Source organism: Triticum urartu, chromosome 2, assembly GCF_003073215.2.
Source record: "Triticum urartu cultivar G1812 chromosome 2, Tu2.1, whole genome shotgun sequence".
NCBI classification, from domain to species: domain Eukaryota; kingdom Viridiplantae; phylum Streptophyta; class Magnoliopsida; order Poales; family Poaceae; genus Triticum; species Triticum urartu.
Genome location: NC_053023.1, coordinates 663,884,866 through 663,907,734, shown reverse-complemented (window position 1 = coordinate 663,907,734; position 22,869 = coordinate 663,884,866).

Genomic DNA, 22,869 nt, shown 5'->3' with positions numbered 1-22,869 from the left:
TGTCCTGCTCGTAAGACAAGACGATGGTGACTTCCCCACGATGAATGAAGGTTCTCTCGGCCTTGTCTCTCTCCTGGCGGTGTGCTTATCATCATCAAATGGCGTGTGGAGGTGTGTTTTTAACGGATCTTCCTATATTTGGTCGGAGGTGGATATGTCCGGAACTAGTCTTCATTTGTCCACGTTTATGTGTCTTTAGCCTGGATCCTATTGATCTACGCTTCTCTTCATCGACGACGGTTGTTGTTTTGTTGCGTTGGTCGTATAAGGCGTTAGCGAGATGACTTTCTGAGTGTTTACTACAAGAAGTTCTGTCCGACTCCGGTGACGGATGGGCAATGACGGCGGCGTGCGTTCAACCGCTTCAGTGCTTGTAGTCGTCGCTAATTGGTCTACGAATCTAGATGTACTTTTTATTATTTCATGTGCTCGTTGCACAAACATGACTAAAGATGAATAGATTGAAAATTTTCCCGTGAAAAGGGAGAAAAGGGTCACCCACTCCATATTTATTAAAAATGAGGCAAGCAACAAAACTGTTCACAACGCTCGAGCTAAGCCGGAGTAGCTGAGCCAGAAAAGGTTAAAAACATCCAGCACATGAACGAAGGAAATTTCATCAACATAGCTAGAATGAGCACTCAAATAGAAGCTCTGCTGATCGGTCCTTGCGCCCATCTTATTCTTCATCTCCATGCGAACCTCAGGAGCTCTTCTCTTCTTCGATCTAGTAGAAGCAGGCATTCTTTCATTAAGCTTGATTGACTATCCAAGCACTGATCTTCCATCTATGCAATAACACACTTGTTTTCCACAAAAGAATCTGTATATCATTCCACACAGCTCCCTGAAAACATAATCATTTGGCATAGTCCATATAAGACATGCAATACAGGCCATACCAACAACACATTAAGTGTCTTTTTTAGTAATGGACCATAGTGGTTATATCTTCACGGTTGTATCTAAACGTACTGTAATAATTAAATATTTATAGGCTTACCAAAACAGATTAGGGCATCATAATTGTAAACAAACATAGCACATCCAGGAGCTCTAGCAATTTCAATTTCTTTAGAATACCAATTTCAAATTTATATGCCATATAACAATCTATAATGTGACTAATGAGTTGTCAAACTCAATATATGATCTTCAACCCTCTATACTCATTCTCATTTTATAACCCGAGGAGGATAGTTTACTTGTATTGATTGAATGAGTGTTGAGTGCCGACAACAAAAACAAACACAAATTATAAAATGTTGGTCTAATATGTAAAAGAAGTACTAAAAGAATAATGAAAATACAAGGGCCATACAATGGTCTACTCTTCGAGCTAACAAATTGCTTTGTCAATTATACGATATTGAGTATATTTTTTTCTAAAACAACATTGTAATGTAGATTTTATGCAAGTGAGAAACTAAAAATATACTTAATGTTCTTTCGGCACAAATGCATAAAGAGAGAGAGAGAGAGAGAGGGAGAGAGAGGGAGAGAGAAAAAGAGGCCATTCACATTGGACTAGCTCTATGGCAACATCTAGCTTACCTACCGCAAACCCTATCATCATGGAGAATAACTCACCACCCAAGTGACACGTGATCTAGTAAAGGGCACAAGATTTTAAGACAACGTCTTCAAAAAAGAATCGCTGTCCAAGATGAACCGTAGTTTGTCCAACAACAAGTTCAAACATAGAGTTGCCACCCCCAAACCAAAATTGTAAGTTATCATCTTCAGCAAGGAACAAGGTGCCGACGGCGACGATGTCCAATCCAAGATAGATCATGGGTTTTCACCACCAAAGGAATGCACCCTTGATGTCAATGCTGAGATCTGTCGTCATAGGCGTATTTCAGCTCAGGGCTGTTTGGGACGGGCGGTCTTTCCTCCGCCTTCTTTTGAATCGAGCGTTGCATTGTCGACAACATCCCCCCTGCTCCGAGATGTTGCGCTCCCGTGCAAGCACTAGTACGGATCGCCCGACGTTCCCCGTACAAAAGAGCTCGCCAAAAGTGAAACGGGCGTGCGCGCGCGGCGCGTAGCATATATTCCCTGACCCGAGCGAGATCGGAAGATGGACGCGTGAAGCCCGCGTGTAGGCTACATCGAAGCTCTGGACCTCTGGTGGTCGACAGTCGACACCGAGAATCAATGGCACGGACCGTGCGACCCGCCGATGACACATGCGTGTCACCCTACTTTGCGTGGATCCAACAGGGAGTTTACAGACACGCCCGTGAAAGGTGCAGCACTATTGGGATAACGACGCGTTCGTTCTGCCACCGGTTTGCGGGAACGGCGGGTTTGCACGCACTAATCCATCGTCGGATCGAATAACTTGCGCCTGTTTCCCCGGCCGGCCCTCGCCATGATACCCGTGGACGTGTTGCCCCGCTGCTTCATCACTGATCTGAAGGCCACTGATAGTCTTTGTTAACCTCCTCCGCTGCTAATCTAATCTATTCGCGCCACTAGCTATAGCTAGCTTCCCGCTGCCGCCACAGCGCTGGACCTGGACTGGATCCAATCCAACCGCCCGATCCAATCATGAACCGTCGAGTCAAAGAATCGATCATGGTCCACGGGCGACACGGGGTTTAGGCTGGCTGGCCATGTGGCCTCTCGTAGCCTCGCGAGCAAGCCGTCTACTGTCCAAAGCAGAATGAAGCATCCATGCATGCAGGCCTAACGTGAACACGTCGACGTAACGGTGCTACCGATCCCAGGCATATATTCTCCGTCCACGAGGCGGAGCAACGAGAACGTGGTCTGCTCTCCTCTCTCCATGGACCTGGATCGTCGTAGGAATTATGTGTGGGCTGGCTCCAACCTCCAGCGCCAACAGGTAGGCACGTACGTACTCCCTCCGTTCCGAATTACTTATTTTGGATTTGTCTAGATATGAATGTATCTAGACTCATTTTAGTGCTAGATACCTCCGTATCTAGATAAATCTAAGACAAGTAATTTGGAACGAAGGGAGTACGTACGTGCTCCTTCTCTTCTCGCTTCCGAGGGGCTCGCTGCTGGCATTCCTCCTCAAGCAGATCATACCCTCGCGCGCGCTTTACACCGAAGAGAGACAAGACGTAGAAACTGAACTTGATTAGCAGTGACATTTTTTAAACGAATATTGGCACTTTACACGTACGGCCAAGCCCAGAAGCTACTAAAACTGATTGATTAAGCCGCGTCGATATGAGCTCGAGAGAGAAAGTAATTAAAGGTCGCACGGAATCGCAACAGCAACTCGCAAGTACTCCCACTTTGTCTATTTTTCTCCTCCATCTGCTACTTTCTTTCGATGCCACCTGTAGGAAGGGCATGCATGACAGCATGAGCGCGGTACTTGCAAGGAAAGTGTGCATGCGAGTTCATCTCTTTCGCCGGCCGTTGCGTCCACCTCCCTCCCAGTCCCGGCACGGGGCAAAGCTAAACCAAAGAGCCTCGTCTTGAGAAAAGTCATGGCGGTGGTTTCTCGGTAACAAAAGGGAGGCAAAGCACAAACCAAGCGTACGGGGAAGGGAGAAGTAGATGGCCAGATGCGGTCATGGACACCCTGAAATGGGCCGTGGTAGCTGCAACGGACCGAAAGCTCGGAGCTGGTTTGACCTCATATATCAAAGGGGCAGATCGCATGCCGATCGCTCGGCTTGGCACGCAAGGAAGGAAGAACCCCATGCCGAAGCAATGCACCTATAGGCCTGTTGATGATGATGAGACCATCCAATCCGCGTCCAACAAGCTCTGTATTAAGAAAAAGGGTTTCCCCCCGCTTTGTATTTCAGAAAACTAGGGTTTACTTGTGAATTTGCGTCTCAAACAAGATGGTGTACGCATGCCGACTTGGAACGTAAGCAAGGAAGAACTCTCTGCTGAAGCAATGTACCTACAGGCTTGTTGAGACTGTCCATTTGTCAACGAGATGGTGGTGTATTTTAGGGAATCAAGGAGTACTTTGTTCGAGTTTCTTAAGCAACTATCCAATTCATGAAATAAATCATACAATATGTTTATTCCAACCAGATCCTGAACTTTGAAGTTGCCTTTAAAGTTGGTTCAGATTACAAGGTGTTGTGGTTGTTGTCTTTCACTTCTAGTTAGATGATGGTTTTCCTATAACACGTAGCAGAAACTGGCAAAAAAACTTGCTAGGTGGTCGCTCCTCTTTATGCCTTCCACACTGCTTTATCTTTATTTTTTGTGCTTTGGTTGATTTGTACTTTGATCGAACTAAAATACGTGTACTAGTTACGGATAGTGATTTTGCAATACCTTGTCATATTTTAGAGAAAAAAAGTGGGGCAACGAATTGATGTAGGCAATGCTACAAAATAATAGTAAGTTGCAAAATGTGATTTAAAAGATGACAAATGTTTTTTAGTGGGAAACAAATGATCCAATATTTGGTGGTATTTAATTTATACTTTCACACCCTTATTGATTTAGTTTTAGAAATATACATTAAAAAAAGATCCCCTTCTCAACCTCAATCTTATAGGACAGCTATGTCCCCTCAAAGTTTCAAAAATAATGCAAGTAATTCACAAGCTATAGTAATCCAGGGAGTATTTAATAAGAGTACTCAAGGATACTGTTTTTTTTCTCAGAGTCTATCAATAAGGCAAAAACTTACTAGAGAATCATCACGTGTTCGATTGGCAGCTTACATATGAAGTGTACATGAAACCTTATAGATGCTCGTATTCCCTATTTACCAAACATGTAAGGTTATGTTATAACTCGTCCTTCGTCCAACTTTTGTACTAAGATTAGTGGGTTGCGGGCATACCATTAGTTCATGCTTATCATAGGCTATGTGGAATTTATCTTGATATAACATTTCGGTTGGTGATGTCTTCACTGGAGGTTGGGGCTCTCTAAAATTCAAGACAACTCTATGGTGGGATAATTTACTCATGTGTGAAAATATCACCGAAAGTTGCTACGAGGTTGTTCTCTCCAAATCATATTATAAGGTTAAGTTGGACGGAACAAGAGAAATTGCATGGTGTGTGTTAGCTCATTGTACACAAGATAACTGTGCAATTTAAAAACAAATCACATGAGATTCCATGGAATGTAAAAACTCATCGGAAGTTGAAGGATTTTTGCAAGGTTAGTACACAAGAGTTAGGAAGGGTATCGTAACTCGGGATGACTTATTGTGGAAAGGATCAAATGGGAAGAAATGTTATGGATTCTGTGATGGAGGTGAAACGAGAGAAATGTTGAATTGTACGTTTTGAGCTGAGCATTCTACGACGTGCTTTCATCATAGGAATGGTCTTGTTTATGTTCATAGTGTGTATCACTTCTAGCTTTATGTGTTTATGAGTTAGAATAAGTTATGTTGTTTGAGTAGTTGTTGGATTTTGAGCTTTTTGGAAGTGTGGGAACGATGATTCCTTTAATAACAAGAAGTAAGATTGTTTTAGCCTAACTAATTCACCAATTGATTACTAGTTGAACTCATGCCATGTGATACGGATAAAACCATGAAAATAAGTGGCGTTATGGCGGGGAATAAAACTGTTCGAGCAAGTAGCAAGTGATATCTTCAGTGCTTCACTTAAATCTCTAACCGAGCTTGAAACATCCCGAATGACTCACTTTTGTTTGCCTTGCTTCTAAGTTTCCATTTTCCTCTTACTTGGTTCCTGTCACCTTTAAAGTTGGGTTTTAGTCACCTTTAAATTTCAAGGTGGTGTGGTTGTTGTCTTTCACCTCACAGTTAGATGACAGCTCTCTTACAATTTAGTGGAGAAAGTTAACAAGAAACATGAGGCGCTGCCTGTGGATTCTTCTTTCTATTCCTTTTCCCCACTCTTTTATTTTTGACTTTTGGATGGCTATCCTTGAAACGATCTACTTGACTCCCAATAGAAATCTGAGGGCTATCCAATTTCTTAAAACATGTGATTACGATTTGTTACATACTGCCTCTCTCCGGAATTAACAGTCGCTGAAATGAGTGTATCACAGTTGTTAATTCCGGATGGAGAGAATACATATTTGCCAACTACTTTTTTTTAGAATACATATGTGCCAACTCCGGCATAGCCGCTATCTATAACTCGTGTTAGAGTTCATTTCAAATAATTCCAAAACTTTCCTATAATTCCGTGTAAGAAAAATAGAGGTATATCATATACGGTTTTATATTTACGCCCAGGGGACATCAAGCAATATATACTCAGACCATGTAAAAAAAATGATGTACCTCAAGCAAAAGCTACGTCGATACTTGTACCTTCTCAACGCGTAAAGTAGGACTGGACGTGGCGATCCTTATTGGACGATCGGCTTTAAGATTCTCTATCATGCTGAAACCGCCCGAAAAGGAGTAAAAAGTTGGAGACAAATGCTGCCATCTCAGCGATCGATATCTCTTGCCCGCCCGCCCGCCCGTATGGGCTGACTCATCGATTCTCTATCTTCCTTTCTCACGGATAGCTTCTGAGACGACGGCGGCACACGGTCGACACATGGAGGAGCTGTCCTTTCTCCCCGTTTTTCTCACCCACGGGAAGGAAGTGATCCAAGCTGCTGGAAAACTCGGAGCTGGCCGGTGCTCTGGACGTGGCAGTCGGCTCGGGATCCACGGAGACACGCGCCGTCCGCGTGCAGACGCATGCAACCACCGTTGGGCGCCGGTTGTCTTCACCTGAGCCGAGCGTCTCGCAAAGGGCCAAACGAGCTCTCGGCGCAATAGAATAAGAGCATCTACCATTGGACCTCTCAAACTCGTTTCATGTGTCCGAACGGATCGTCCGGTCATTATATGCTCATTATTTTTTTATCTAGACAGGCCTTTAAACGACTCTCAAATGTTCGGGCTGACCGGCACCTTCTATATCCAGCCAAAATGGAGCGAATATGGGGCATCTGGGCACGCCTGTCATGTCAGACTGACGAATGGGTCCCAGCCGAAAACACCCTCAAACACAGTGGTCCAAATCTCGTCTCCCTTGTCGGACCGATGGCGCCCCATGGCACAGCTCCGACGGGCCGCGTAGTGCATTAACCCGCTATTTAAGTCGATCAGCGACATCGAAACTCTGCCATCCATTCATATTTTCCTCCTCTCTGAATCGCCGGCGGGCTATCTCCGGATGAAGTGGATCCGGAGAAGGAGGAGGATGTGCGAGACGCTGGCGACGGGGATTTTCAGGCGGAGCAGTAGGCCATCTTCGATTCCCTTCGATCGGAGTCGGGTACGGAGGTAAGACGCCGTCGCCGGCAGGAGATGGAGGCGCAAGAGGCCGCGGAGGAGGCGAAGATGTTCGCCTTACATGGATGAGGTCGAGCAGGAGGAGGATGAGCCGGAGCCTTTCTACCCGCCCGTCCAGCCAGTGCTCGGCATCGTCGTCGTGGACATCTTCGGTGACGAAGAGTAAATAGGATAGTACGTAGATGTAGTATTTAGGATTCCTTTTGCATGCTTTTCGTGGATTAAGGAAATGAAATATGAGAGAGATGGTTGCACAATAGTCATGTCCGATAAATGTCCGTGGATGTTTGACGGGCCGAATTTATAAAGTCCAGCCATAAATGCTTTAATAGGGGCCGAATAATAGTAGTAGATCGTGGTGCGTCAAGAATGTTCTGACCGTAACATTTGATGGATATGTTATACTTTGTCTTGCATTATTGGCATTAATATTGCCCTATTGGGGTTGGGCAACTGCGACATGCATAGTGGAGCAATAAACAGTTAAATTAGGATAAGTAGGAGTGCCGACTTGCTTCACGGGGAGTACGTGGCGGAGGGTGGAGCAAAACCCATGCAGTGGTGGTCGACTGGTCGCACGTGGCTTTCTGGCGAGTGGGTGAGCGATACAGCGGCGAGCATAGATGCGAAGGAAATAGCGAGCCCGTGCCCATCATCCTTTGGCGACGTGGACAGATGAGCAGAAATGCAGATATCTGGCTGGCCGACTAGCCGCATGGGACAACCGATTTCTCTGTAGGAGTCCATAATTGACAATTGAGTATAAGCACAGATCCTTTTATTAATCTTTGCCTGGCCGCGGTGGGCTTAAAGCATCTCCAATAGCTTATCTATATAAATGCATATACTCGTTTTTCACGACGTGAACCCAAAACAGACGTCCAATAACTTGTCTATATGATCGTTCAAATATACACATCCTCTAAATCGGCCTCGACAATGTCCATGCCTGGATAATGTGAAGACGTTGTCTAAACTCAACTGCAGTCATGATTTCTTCTTCTCCCTAGCGACGGCCCACCTGTCATGGTCCCTGTATATAGACATTCTGATGCAAAACTGGATGTGTATATGAGGGAATCTTTTTAGACCATTGTCTATATGAATATATAGACATCCAAATATACATATGCTATTGGAGATGCTCTTAGGGCAGCCAGAGGCATGCACGTGTAGTACTGGTAGAGAAGCAGCAGTAGTATTAACACCTGGTGTCACTGATTAGTGATGCGACGATGTGCAAACTTGCGCGAATTGACCTGCCAAATCAGCTTGCTACGTGTCCCGTCGGACGTTGTCCGGCGAAGAGTTGTCCGAGAAAGAAACAAAACGGGAGAGAGCCGAGCCGTACGTGCTCCGCTGCACGAACAAGAGTGGCAGGAAGCAGCAGGTGGCGGACTGGCGGAGAGAGCGAGCCTCGCAGTGACCGGCGGACCGGTCACGGATCACGACGCCGCGGCGGACAGCAATAAACAAAGGAGATTCAAACCTGAGACGCGACGCGCCCTTGCAGGCTAGTGTCGACATAGACCCACACGTGTCGAGAGGGCAGGAGGCCGCTCGGGGTAGGGTGGGGCGTGGAGCCCCGGGCAGGTCGGCGGGCACGCACGCAGCACGCTCCTCTCTCCCTCGCTGCGGGTCAGTCTCCGCTGCAACTCTGTACCGAGCACTACCGACCTGCACTCAACGTCTGAACCACTCTTCCCGTCTGCCCGACTGCTCTTCCCCTGTCTCACCTGCTGCCGACTGCTCTATTGACCGTCGCCTTTATCCGTGACGACCTTGGCTTGATTTTCCCGGCAGGAACCGTGGCTCCAAGTCTCGGTTTTGTTCTGTGAGGTGTTTCAGCTCTTCAGGTTCAGGGTAGCTCGGCTGTCTTTCGGAAAGGGACCGCGCGACTTGTCGACACGCACTGCTCAAACAGTCGGGTGGTATATCTCCCCATGGATATATACAATACAAAACAATCCAAGTCATATTAAAATATATGTTGGGTAGTACTCTAGTACGATATCACATGATGCTGGCCTGACATATTATCCACTACGGGAGGCATTATAGTTTTCTCTCAAACTTGGAAGGTGTTTTCCACTTTTTATACTTTTTATTTACTCCGCATATTAGAGTTGACTGATAAAGTTTGACCAAATTTATAGAAAATAATATAAACATTTATCATAACAAATTTATACTATCTGAAAGTACATTCAATAATAAATCTAATGATATTGATTTGTTATCGTATATGTTAATATTTTTGTTTATAAAATCAGTTAAAATTTATAAAGCTTGACTTTGACAGGGAGTACTACTTGTAGGCAGGTCGGCGAGAGCTCCAACCAAATCAATTGACTTTATCTCCGAAAGAGAAAGAAATATAGATAGGCTTTCTGATAGGTCCTTCCCTCCCGCATTAGCGTTCCCGCCCCGTCCTAATCCACGAGCCGACGAGCCCTCTTGGCAAATATCTGTCGTCGCTCCTGCTCCCACTTCGATCCCGAGCGGCTCCTCGCGGTCCCGGACATCCGTCGTTCTCGCCGAGCTGCCATCGCACACACACACTAGTGAGCTCCAGTGGAGCACAGCATCGACACAAAGGTGACATGGAACCTGCGTGCCACAGCTCATCAAGCAGCAGTGCCTTGCGCTGGTCCAGTGTCCCGTGCCGATCGAGCAGACAGCACCCTTTGAACGTCGGTTTCCGTGACAGGTCATATTTATAGGACATGCCCTGTGGAAACGTTCGACCAGACCCGCTCACATGGGCTGATCGTCCGGTCATTTCCGTTCTTCTTTCTTTTCTTGAGTGCAACATGCCACTGTGGTCTACTATACATCTAGATACATCCATATCTGCAACAAATAATTCGAAACAAAAGGAGTATTTTTTTTTAGAAATTGTTCATTCAAATCACGAATCAGTACAGAGTAGGTATCCTAAGACAACCCTAACACAAGAAGATCTCCGGAGCTCTGTGTCATCATCCTTGAATCTTGAGAGGAGACCCCTACAGCAGAAGGATATGCAACCAGTCACAAACAGGTCATCATTTTCGACCACGGTACAATTGCCGCCTCGCTGCTTCCTTCTTTCTTGACACCAGCGCTGGGAGGGCATGGACATCAATCCAACGCACCTGCAACAGTCGTCGCCATCTTTGGCTTTGAGTACCGCGAAAAGTGTCCCTTCTGGAAAGAAGAGAACTCGAGTCATCCGACCGGTCCAGCACCGCGGCCGGACCATCAGCCCGGGCAAAGCAGGATCTCCCACCAGTATCAGTGCAGAGGAAGGAGAAGAACAACAGCAGCAAATCGTACCAACAAGGAATAAGAAAGGTCTTCGTCTCCCTACCTCCATCGCCCATCTGAGGATCCAAACGACCAGTGTCGATGGACCTCCAACCACCATAGCCCGCGACCTCGACGAGATCCGGGGATTCTCAACACCGCTGGCTCCTAGACGAAGGCAAAAACCTCGCCTGACCGCGAACGGAGCCCGGAGAAATTTATTCCGATGCGACACCACCGCAACGTCCTCGACAGCATCTCCCTCAACCCTAACCATACCACACACCAACCTAGCGAACAGACCCGAGGTTCCCCCTCCCTCCCGCCGCCGGAGCGGCCGACGGAGAGAGAGGGAACCGGCGGCGCGCAAGGGACCCCTAGTCGCCTCCTTGATCGCCTCGAGCGATCCAATTTTTCGGGGGTGCGGTTGACGGTGACACGGAGGTGAGGTGTGTGCCGCCTCTGTTTTGTTGCTCTCCCTGTTACTACTTTGGGCCGATCACTTCTTTTTTTTAGGATCGATCACATCTTTTTTCTAGGGGTAGCTTGATAGCTACAGTGTTATAGCGGACTGGGCTGCACGTCCAGTCGGCAGCGACATCCGGCCCTTTCGGCCTCTTCCTTTCCGCTCCGGTCCAGTGTCCAGGTTCCACCACTCTTTTTGAGTGGTACCACCCCGTGTCTTCTGCTAGACAGAGATGTACCGGGCCTCGCTGGGGTCCGTGTCTCATTGCGCGGCCCTGGGCCAGGCATGATTGACCCCAACAGATCGGATCCATGCTAAATGGATTCTTTTAGAAACACCCGGTAACTTTATTTTATTCATGCACGTAACAATTTTTGTGTGTGGATGCTCATAGCAATTACAGGTAAACTGATTTTAATCTAAGATCCAACAAAATACAAAGTAACTCTTATGACTAAGAATTACAACGAAATCTTTTGAAAACACTCGAAGAAATACTCTAAAGGCTTCGGTAAAGAGTCTGCAATTGGACTGCTGCAGCGATCTTGTCATTCTTTCACCCGCACGGATATTATCATCAATGGTTTTTGAAAGTGCCTTGAGTTGCCCATCCAAAACGATGGGAAGCATTGATCGATGAACATACTTGGCTGCGATGATCCTCTAGAAGTGCAATCCACTGAATCACTATATTTTCATAATGCTGTCGATGAAAGATTTCATCTCCATAAAAAATCAAACCAACAAAAAAAGTTTGACACAATAACATAAACTTATTAGATTCGAATAATCGGATCTGCGAGGACTGAAAACTTTTTAACCTTATGACACCATCAAAGGAACGAGAGAAAATTTATTCTCACAACACTATGATGATCACTAGATATTGACGAAGAACATGAAGATCTGAGGTCCCCCATCTCTCAGCGTCAAGTTGACAGCCGGAGGCGAAGGGACCAATTTCTCATATGGCAGCAACACCAGAAAGGGAGACCCAATGAAGCGATTAGATACCCGCCAATAGTTAGTTCCGGTATGATGAAGTCACAAATCGACGATGCTTAACAAGAGGCTCATGTCAACTACAGATATATCTCTACTATTAAAGGGGGATTTGTAGTCGTCGTGATGGTTCGACCTCTTCTTCTATAACCCCACGCTAGAAAAGATCGCAAGGAAAAACCCACATTCGAGTATAGCGAAAAAAACATCTCACACGATCTCCACCTCCTCCCCGACCTTCCCGTTTGCATCCCAGATCTCTCTCCCCAAACACGACTCGTTCGCACCCCTTCTCCCGTGACCACCCACCACCTCCGATGGACGCGGCACTCTCCGGCGACCGCCCGACTCCTTCCTCTCCCGTGAGCGTGACTCCATCTACGCCAATCTGTTATGTGCCGCTTGGCCATGGACTTCTCGCCATGAGCGCCTCCTTTTGCCATGCCCGCAATGTAGCCATGGTCGGGACCGCCACCGCACGGTGGAGACAGCGACGAAGGTCTAGGATGGGAGGCACAAGAGCTGCGGCGGTGGAGGCGCCGGCGAAGGTCGAGGAGGACTGCTCGGGGAAGTGTGCAGGGTGCTTGCCGGAATACCTACGCCACCGATGGGCGCCACAACTCTCCCCGGTGGGTTCAAATTTGTCGTCTACTCCAGCGGCATCACCGCTGCCGCGCTTTACCGAGTCACGGCATCACCGCCCTTGACGACTTGTTCAGGCACGGCCCCCGCGTCAAACAGTCCAAACTCGACTGGGTAACTTCACCATCCGTCTCGGACACTGCCCAATTAGTACGTGCTTGCCATTGTCTCGAATTCTCACACCTGGATGGATTTGTACTCGGACGACGACTCACACTTGACACGTCACATGTCTCCTCCCTCGGCCCTCGCTGCCGGTAGGCAACTTTGCCTTTCTAATTTCTTCAACGATGTTAGACGCATGGTTAAACATGTGATTTTGGTTCTGGCTAGCTTGATCATCTGTCACGTGTGATGATGCACAACGCCCAATAGAGTGGTTCTACTTGTCTATATGCTTTCCGGAAGTTAATTTTGCAGGCACCCCTAATTTCTTGCTTAATGTAATCAATTAGTTTTTGTTGTATGTTGCTTTTGATGAATGGATTAACTTCTAACTTGGACTTTTGTATGAACTCAAGGTGTACTTGTCAGCTACCTTGGAACTTGTCATCCTAGATTTTTTTCTGAAGAATTAGAACTGCATACGAGGTATGCGTCTGCCTCCTGTATCAACATTGGTGCTGACCCGGACCATGTTTTTGCACAGGTTTGTTACCACCTCGCTGCCCCTGGTACAACAACGACAGGGGCAACTGATGGCTTCACGATTAGGAGACGGAGGATGAGGACGGCCTGGCTCTCATCAACATTATTATCATACCATGAATTACAACTGGTTAATGTCGGTAAAATTCAGGATGATGTCTTTTTCTATCTCTTGTCTGGCACAACACATGTACACAAGTCCTCTCTGTTGTAACTGAATATTTGCATTCCCTACTTGGGTAACATTATTTCCACTTTCTACCTTTCTTTCTACTTAATTGATTAATTATCATGGTATCTTGGTAAACTATGCTTGAATAGGTCAATCGCAATTGGCACGCGGGAGCCTCACCTTTCAACTGAGAATGTCAATAGTGACACAGCCTGAGACCATGGTGAGTGTAGATTCTGTACACTCCGCATCTTGATGGAAAGGTAAATGAAGTTGGGTGTTATTATGTACACACATGATCTGCTAAGCCTATTCTTTAGCATCTGCATTCTTTTTAGTTTTGTAAATTTTACTTTGAATGCTGTCTTGGTGCAAGGAAAAGTTACAAATGTCTATTGCTTGTTCATAGCCCTGTGGATGGTGCATGATGCAGATGTTATTTGGTTGTGTACTTAACTATATGGAATTGACGAGGATGAATGAATGGGGTTTTTGGATATAGATCTGTGTTCGATGCAATATGCATTTACATGAAACCTGTGAATCTAGGCATCTAGCACATCATGTTGATATATGCACATTATTACAGGTGAGTCTATAGACCGGTTGGATTGATGGGGAGGCATGATAGACAGTGAGGGGTGGATGAAGAGGCAAGATATGCCTGAGCGGAAGGAAGGCAATATCGTCAAAAGAATAAGTAAAAAACAGGGGAGTTGGGAGAGGAATTTGGTACTGTATAGGGTTTCAGTACCATGCCGCGACGGACTGAGTTTCTCGGCTCCATCGCCACCATGATAACGTAAATATGCTAAGCCTATTTTGTTAACATGTGCGTTATTTTAACTTTTCTAAATTTACTAGGAGTGCAGTTTTGGTGCAAGAAAGTCTGCAAATGTTTATATCGGTGAATGCCTAGATTATAGTTGGTGTTCAACATTTCAGTATGCATGTGACAGCTTATAGAGAATATAATTGCTTCGCTTCGTATTGCATTTGTCTCTCCTTCCACTCTTAGATAACAGATATCACCCTAGCAAGGATTGTGATGACATGCTAATACATTTGTTTCCAAGGCTCTTCTCTTTCTATCTAACTTATTCCCTCAGTGTCTTGCTTCTTTTGTTTTCGTTACGGATATTTTTGTTTGCACATCAGTTAATGAAAACCAAAAGTAAAGTTACTAATGTATGCCTACTTTCAAGTCTGCTTTCAGAAGTACACAATGAAAGATTTTTTCTTTCGATTTGACATAAATTGGTGTGCCTATTAGCTGTGCGAAGTGTGCTTTGAAAAATACTGCACCCAACCTAACATGTAGGTTCCATGAATTGGTATTTAGTTACAAAACATAGTGCCAATATGGATTTGCAGATACACTATGACCTAACAACTTTCAACCGTATCTATTCCAGGTTGCAACTAAGATTTCTTTAAAGTACATTGAAATGTCCCTGTGTTGGATTTTCTATGATTGGTGGAGGTGAGGACTTGATGCGGCGGAGATTTACTTTACGACATTAGTTCCAATGTGTATGTGGGTTTAGTAGTGTGGTTGTTCTTGTCTTTCCTTCACTCCAACAACTTGTGTTGTGCCTTTTGTATGTGGTTTTTGACTGATTTTTCTAATTAATTAGGAAATCTTTCTTGCCCCTTTCAAAGTGCTATATGACAAAATCTTAATATATTTCAATAGTTTTATACACATTTTAAATTAAAAGCATGTTAAATCAATATTTTTATGTCTAATTTTACTGTCTCGTGGCAACGCACGGGCATTCAACTAGTATACTATTAAAAGAAAGCGCAAATGACATCCTTTTCTACTTTTTAAATTTAATAATCATATAAATTTCAGTTAGAACAATTGTTAATCTAAATGACATTAGTGAAACCGATTGTTCGGTTAATTCACTAAACCAGTCCAGTATTCAGTTTATACACAGAAGGATCAACCAGTTGCGTGCCTATCAATACATGCAGCACACCTTATTATATACTCCCTCTTTACCGAAATATATGTCGCTGGAGTAGCTGACTTACTGCTACTCCAGCGACATATATTTTAATACAGAGGGAGTAGCTGAGCTCTCCTTTCCTTCCGCTAACAAGGCGAGGTGGGACTGAACCCGGAACGGCAGCATGCATCATGGATTCGTCCTGCGTTTTCGTATCTTTTTTGAGAAAGATCGCTAAGCATTATTGATCGGCAATGTTTACAGGAATGACAAAAGCATCAAAGGGCACTCCAACTCTCCAAGCCACACATGGCGCCCCAATGCTAGAGAACTACTAGCATACTTAGCGATGCAATGGGCTTCGGAATTGTTAGTCCTGCGTTTCTTACATTGGCTATCGTGTTTGTGCACGTATACATTACAGTCAAACTTGAGCAGACTCACGCGGCCGAAGCTATGTCTCGCTTCTAGCGAGCTACATGTTTTTTTTAGGCAAACTTGCAAAGCTTTTATTTATCCGTCACACAGTTTACAAGGACGAAGCAAAGATCTCCAGGATGACCTAGCCAAACATGGCGGCCGGTACCCAGCGTTAAAGCATGCTTTGCAAGCTTGTGGGCCTCAACATTTGAGGTTCTAAACTCATGCGAGAAAATGCAAGAAATAAAATTCCTAGAAGACTGCTCTATCTCAAGCACCACTGCTCCATAACAAGATGATGAAGCTCCCCTCGTAACTGCCTCGACTGCCCTCTTACAATCCGAAGCGACTAAAATCCTTGACGCGTATAGATCAGTGGCTAGTGCTAACGCTTCTCTTATTGCCAATACCTCAAGTACCTCTGGATCTTCAATGTGCATGAATTTAAGCGACGAAGCCCCCTGAAAAGATCCTGTCTCGTCCCTGCACACGACCCCAACTGCACCAAAGCCTCCGGATCTAGACGTCGCAGCATCGACATTGATCTTCAGGTGATCGCTCTGAGGTTTAACCCATCCAGTCGGTTTCGGTGGCGCTGGATTCTGTACTCTGTTGGTGGGTTTTGCAATGATTTGGATATCAGACAAGAATCTCTTTTGCAGTGATTCGTGAATCACTTTTCGTCTGGCATACCAGATAGCCCACAGCGTGACTATCATGGTGGTAAATTCATGTGGTGAGAGAGAGCTGCTCATTATAAACAGCCAGTCCTTCGCGTTTTCTTCTCCACTCAAACACATGTGTTGAACAAGCTCATCATCAGATAATGCCCACACGCTCCTTGAGAGTGTGCAATCCAGAAGTGCATGCCTCCAGCTATCTTCTGCGCCACAGATTGCGCAGACATGACTAGGCGCCATCTTACGGTGTTTTAAGAGATCGTAGGTGGATAATGAGTGTTGTGCCAATCTCCAAGTAAAGACCTTCAACTTTGATGGAACCTGAAGACTCCATACAGACGACCAGCCCCTCCTCTCTACCGCCGGGTTAGACACCGTCTCAGCACTTTCCATCCAAGCTTCTCTTCCCGATTTTATGCCATATATGAGTTTATATGCAGACCGCACTGAGAACAAACCGCGAGGATCAGCAGACCATGCCCAGAAGTCATCAAAAAATAGTCCTATATGTGAACGTCGGCTCAAGCGCGAGACTGTTGGGCCTCCGTTTTTCATTCGTTCGGTTCTCTTATTATTTTTATTTTCTTCATAATTTAGAAAATAGTCTAAAATAAATATATTTCCAAAATAAAATTTACTTCAAAAATTAAAATCATGAATTTGAAAAATATTAACACACTCCTTCCGATCCATATTAATTGACGCTACTTTAATACAACTTTGTACAAAGGTTCCACTAAAGTGGCGTGAATTAAGATCAGAGGGAGTAGTATATAATTTTTGTTAGCACAGTTTTAAAGATTGATAACTTTCAAAAAGATGTTCCGCATTCCAAAAAAATGTATGCTAATTTTGTTTTTTAAGAAAAGGGTGTCTAATGTAAAAAAATGCGTAACATAAATATACATGTATAAAAATATTTATAAAATGTAAAAAATGTTCGCATTGTTTAGAAATATTTGTTTCCATTGAAAAAATGTAAATGACATTTTAAATAAACTTACGTGTTTCCAAAAATTGTTCATGATTTTCCCTAAATGTTCATGCAATGTAAAAGAAAGTTCGAGTAGTTTAAAAAATATTGCCATTTAAAAAGTACAACATGTATTTGGAAAATATTTCCATGTATTTAGAATGTTTTTCAAAATATGTATTTAAAAATATTGAACGTGTATATTTTTTAGTGTGCGCTTAAAATACACATTGTGTACTGAGAAAAAGTTGACATGTGTGTAAAAGAAACCAAATAAAAACCAACAAAGAAACAAGAAGAACATCAAAGAAAACCAAGAAAAAACAAAAGAAAACTAGAGTATTAAAAAAAGAAATAAGGCAGTGAAAAACAAAGAAAACCAAATTTGTCTATACGACCAAAAGCCTAGAAATTCAGTTTCCACATCGGTAATGTCTTCAGTTTGTCGATTTTTATGCCCTCCCCGAATCCCCATAGCGCATCCTTGTCCATGGCGTCCAAATATTTCAATTTCCTTATAGCGATAACAAGTGCAACAATGTGAGTTTTTCTCTTAGCATTTTGTCTTCTTCCCCTCGACGACTAGGCAAATTTTCCTCCTGAGGCTTCACCGGCGCGCCTGTGGATTCGCCTCCCCTCTGTCGGCCACTCCGCCAGTCGGTGGCGGGGAGGGGAATCCAGGTGCCTTCGTTCCAGCTAATAGTTTAGGTTATGTTTTTTAATCCTCACAGGTACGACGCTCGGACGAATGACCGTGCTTCTTATTCGAGTTTGTCTTTCGTTGTCCGATCCTCCTCTAGTTTGCTCATCTGGACTGGCGGAGCTCCGGTGTGGGTTCATGTTGTTTTCTTAGGGTGGCGAGGTTACGATTTCTTGTCGTGCATGCACGACTGCGAGATTTGGTATCGCTTGCTTGATATCTACTAGTAAGCAAAACATGTATTATTTAAATAAATGCACATTGTTTGTGATATCAATCAAGACATATTTTTAAAAATGAACAACTATGTGGAACCATGTTGTTGCGTAAGGGCAATAATATATTTGTTTCATCCCGCAATTTTTTTTGTTTCGTCCATTCTGTCTGTGATAGGCCGTGAAAGAAGAACATTAAATCTATTAATTAAATCCTCCAAACTCCCATTGTCAAAGATACTGAGTTATTAGGCAAGCTAATTATATCATGATACTTCTTAATAAAACATGATTTCAGTATACAACATAAATTGATCCCAAGAAAAAGGTCTGGTTGAAGAATAAATAAGTACTACATTTTAGACCCTTCGGTATCCCATACCATAGGTTGTTCCCTCATTCCTCCTGACGGCATGTAGATTTCTCCCACGCACTCTCGGTAAACTCTCGATTTTCTGTGATTAAGATTAAAGGGTAATTTGTGAAATAGGAAAATAAATACATTGCTTATAAGCTGAAAAAAGCATGTAGTTCCATTTAATTCTAAAAAGCTACATAACTGTTTTAGTATGAACAAACTTCAGTCAAGAACTATTATTACAATTAAGTGTCAATCATAATAGTGAGAAGAGACCACTATGGTTTCTTGGAAAGAGGAGGCCATTGTCAGACTATAGAAGTGTAGAGATGTCTTGACCGCAAAGGTTAATGTGTAAAACATGACAAAACAAATGCTAGTTGAACCATTCGATATTGCTATTGCACCACAAGTGTCGCACATGTCTGGAAGCAAGAAAAGTGACTTTATTATGAAAATAGAACATGTAAACCAAATAAAAATTGCAGTGATTTTTTAATAATTATACTTGTTATTCATTGGACTAAAGCATCAATATGCCAACTTGGAACAGTAACTGGAGCACTACACATTTCTTTGAGGGCTCAACATTCTAAAATTTTGACAATATGACAAATATCCTCTCAGCTTGTAGATATAATGATATGAAGATAATAAGTTGGATCCGTAGGCTAGCACTTGTAAGAATAACAGTGGCAACAAAAGGCCAACAAATGCAGGTTTAAAAAAAAAACTGCAGACATGCTTCCACTGTACCACCTTCGGTGGATAAAACATACCTGTACTTCTCAAGTTAGGTAATCGTTAAATAAGAAAATGTACTTATTAAATGGCCGGTTCATTCTTCATAATCCTGAATTTGCATGTCAATCTTCCTGGACAGGATGATTTTCTTAAAGTTAGATGGAAAACACAACACATGCAACAGTTTAAATTGCCCAAAATGAAGACTAAAAAGGTGGAGATGGCTCCCTGGAGAGCTCTGCTCCGCCCAGCCCTCCGCCTTCAACCTCATCGGCGGCTGGTCACTCTGACCCCTGCCGAACACCAACCTCTCGAGGAGACCGCCGTCTTGGCCTTGACTTCACCGACATCCCTCTTTCTTCCCCGTTCCCTTCCCCACCCGCTGCGGCAGACCCGCGCAGGGCCACCTTCAAGGCCGCCCTGCTCGCTGCGCCGGCCTCCCCGCCTAGGTCTGGCGCTAGCCTGCGACTCGGCGACGCTGGGGGGTCGATTCATGGCGCCCAGCCGGGTAAGGAAACCTCCGCAGGCCCCGCCTCTGGGTCTACCCGGGATGGGCTTTGCGTGCCCAGCTCTTTGGGTAGCATTCATGGTGCTCAGCCGCCCTCGGGCATGCCACCAGGGTCCTCGAGGTTGTCTCCCTCTGCGCCGCGTGCGCCGGCTGCGCCTATCCCATGCCCTGGCCCCTGGTCGATCCAGCGGAGCAAAAGCTGGTGGAAAAGGAGTGACGTGCACGCCGTCTGGAGGAGCTGCAGGCCATTAATGGTCGCAACCTCCCTCCGCGCCACCCCGCGCGCCCGGCCGCCGAGATGCCCTTCCTCCCTCTTCTTAAGGAGAAGGCCCATGGTCGTTGTTTCCGCTGCCTCTCCAACCTCCATTGCATCCGTGATTGTACCGCTCCGCCCACTTGCCTCCTTTGCGGCCTCTTCAGCCACAAAGCTCGTAACTGCCCCCTCCCCGTCGCTCGCCCTCCCGTTCGCCAACGCCTCATCTTCCCTCCCGACCACCCCTCCTCCGCCCGCCTCCCCGTCTCCTCTCGCATCACAGCCTCAGCTGAGCCTGCCCCTGCTCCCGCTGCTTCGCCGGACCTTCCCGCCTCCGTGCACCGGCAACCTGTTTCCTCGCTCCCTCATTCTGTTGCCAGCGCTCTCCCATCCATCCTTGGCCCGACTCCTTCCTTCCCTAGGCCCGCTTCCCCGCCCATCTCGGCTGCCCCTGTGGCCATGGATTTCCCCCACATCCCGGGCGACTCGAAGAAGCGCCCTAATTTTGTCTCTGGCATGGCACCCTTCTCCTCTGCCATGTACTCGGCGGAGAGCTTTTGCGAGCGCCATGGTGCTATCCTTGTTACCATTGGCAACAGGCCGCGCCTGCGCGTCAACCAGGTCTGCGAGGCAATCGCTAGCCGCTTCGCCCTCGCCCCTGGGACCTTCTCGGTCACCATGCCCGCGCATGTCGGCGACTTCTTCGTCCTCTTTAATGACAAGCTCGCACGCAACATCGCCGTCGGCATGCCGGGTACTCTTCGTGTGGGCTACACCTCGCTCGCGTTCCGCCCCTGGACGCGGTTCATTGGGGCGGACCTGGTGCCGCTGCCTTATCACGCCCGCGTCTGCCTTGAGGGCGTGCCAGAGCACGACCGCCAGCTCGAGACGGTGGCTGTCCTGTTCAAGAGCTCCTGCCTGATGGACTGCATCGACGACTTCCACCCCACCGACCAAGACGCCGCCTGCTTCTGCTTCTGCATCTGGATCTGGACTGCCGACCCAGAGTCTATCGCGCGCAGGGGCGCTCTCGGGCTGGAGGAGTGGCCGCACGCCGCGTCGCCTCTCCTCAACTACCCTGATCTAGGCATCAACGAGCCACCTCCGTCACACGACGGCCCTGCCAAAGCGCTCTCCTACCCCATCTCCTGCACCTGGACAAAATGTGGGACTTCACCCCGCGCTCCCCAAGCCCTGACTCCGGCGCCAGCAGCCACTCCGCAATGAGCGGGATTCCATCGAGCGGCTCCGATGACGAGCTTCCTCGGAGGCAGTCCCTCACGTGGCGCTATGCCTATGAGGATAATCGAAACCACCCGTCAAGACGCAGCGTGCACCAGAGGCTCGAGCCGCGACCACGCGACCGCTCGCCCAACAATGGCGATCAGGGCGGCGTCTCCCACCGCCAGTTTCATCGCACGCTGTACGGTGGTCAGCCAGGATCCTCGGGCGGCGGTGGCACGTAGGCCGCTCCTCCTCCTACGCCGGCGACATCGGCTGGCGCCGCCGGCGTCAAGATGCCAACGTCACGGCTTGCCCTAATGGCGTGGCGGCGGTGCCTGCTTCGCTGCGCGCGGGGATGACCTCCGCTGTCAGGGAGGGCACGATGCCTGTGGGCCTCACGGTCGCCCTGTCGCCTCCTGACACCCGTGGCCTGCCATGCAGCCCCATGCAGCCCCCTACGTCAGCCGCCCCCACTCTTGTTCCCACTCCTGTTCCGGAGATCGACACTTCGCCTTTCGCTGCTCAGGATGGACCGCACCTGCTCTCTTCGGCTTGCCATCGCAACTCCCTGTCTCCTGGTCTGCCGCTCGTCAACAAGGTCGTCCCAGGCTTTGGGGGTGTTGGTCCCACCCTCTCCATCTCAGATGGCGCCCCGCATGTGTCCATTGGACCCGACCCCACCCCGGTCCTAGTGGCTTTCGAGACCGGTCAACCAGACGGCTCTGCTCCTTCCTTGCTCAACATGGTGGACCCTGTTGGGCCGGCCCCTCCCCTGCCTGCTCATCTTGGGCCAGATGGGTTACCCTCCCCTGCTTTGGAGGCCGGATGCGTTGCCGCTATTCCTCCTACCGAAGATGTGGTCGCCGCCCCACTTCCAACCCCCTTCGTGTCGTCAATCAGCGCCGAGATCCCACCCCCATCCTGGAGCTGCCCCCGGCGGCGATGCCCACTCTGCCGGCCCTGATGTCTACTACACAACCTTCTTCTTGTAGACGTTGTTGGGCCTCCAAGTGTAGAGGTTTGTAGGACAGTAGCAAATTTCCCTCAAGTGGATGACCTAAGGTTTATCAATCCGTAGGAGGCGTAGGATGAAGATGGTCTCTCTCAAGCAACCCTGCAACCAAATAACAAAGAGTCTCTTGTATCCCCAACACACCCAGTACAATGGTAAATTGTATAGGTGCACTAGTTCGGCGAAGAGATGGTGATACAAGTGATATATCGATAGTAGATAATGGTTTTTGTAATATGAAAATATAAAAACAGCAAGGTAACTAATGATAAAAGTGAGATTAAACGGTATTGCAATGCTAGGAAACAAGGCCTAGGGTTCATACTTTCACTAGTGCAAGTTCCCTCAACAATAATAACATAG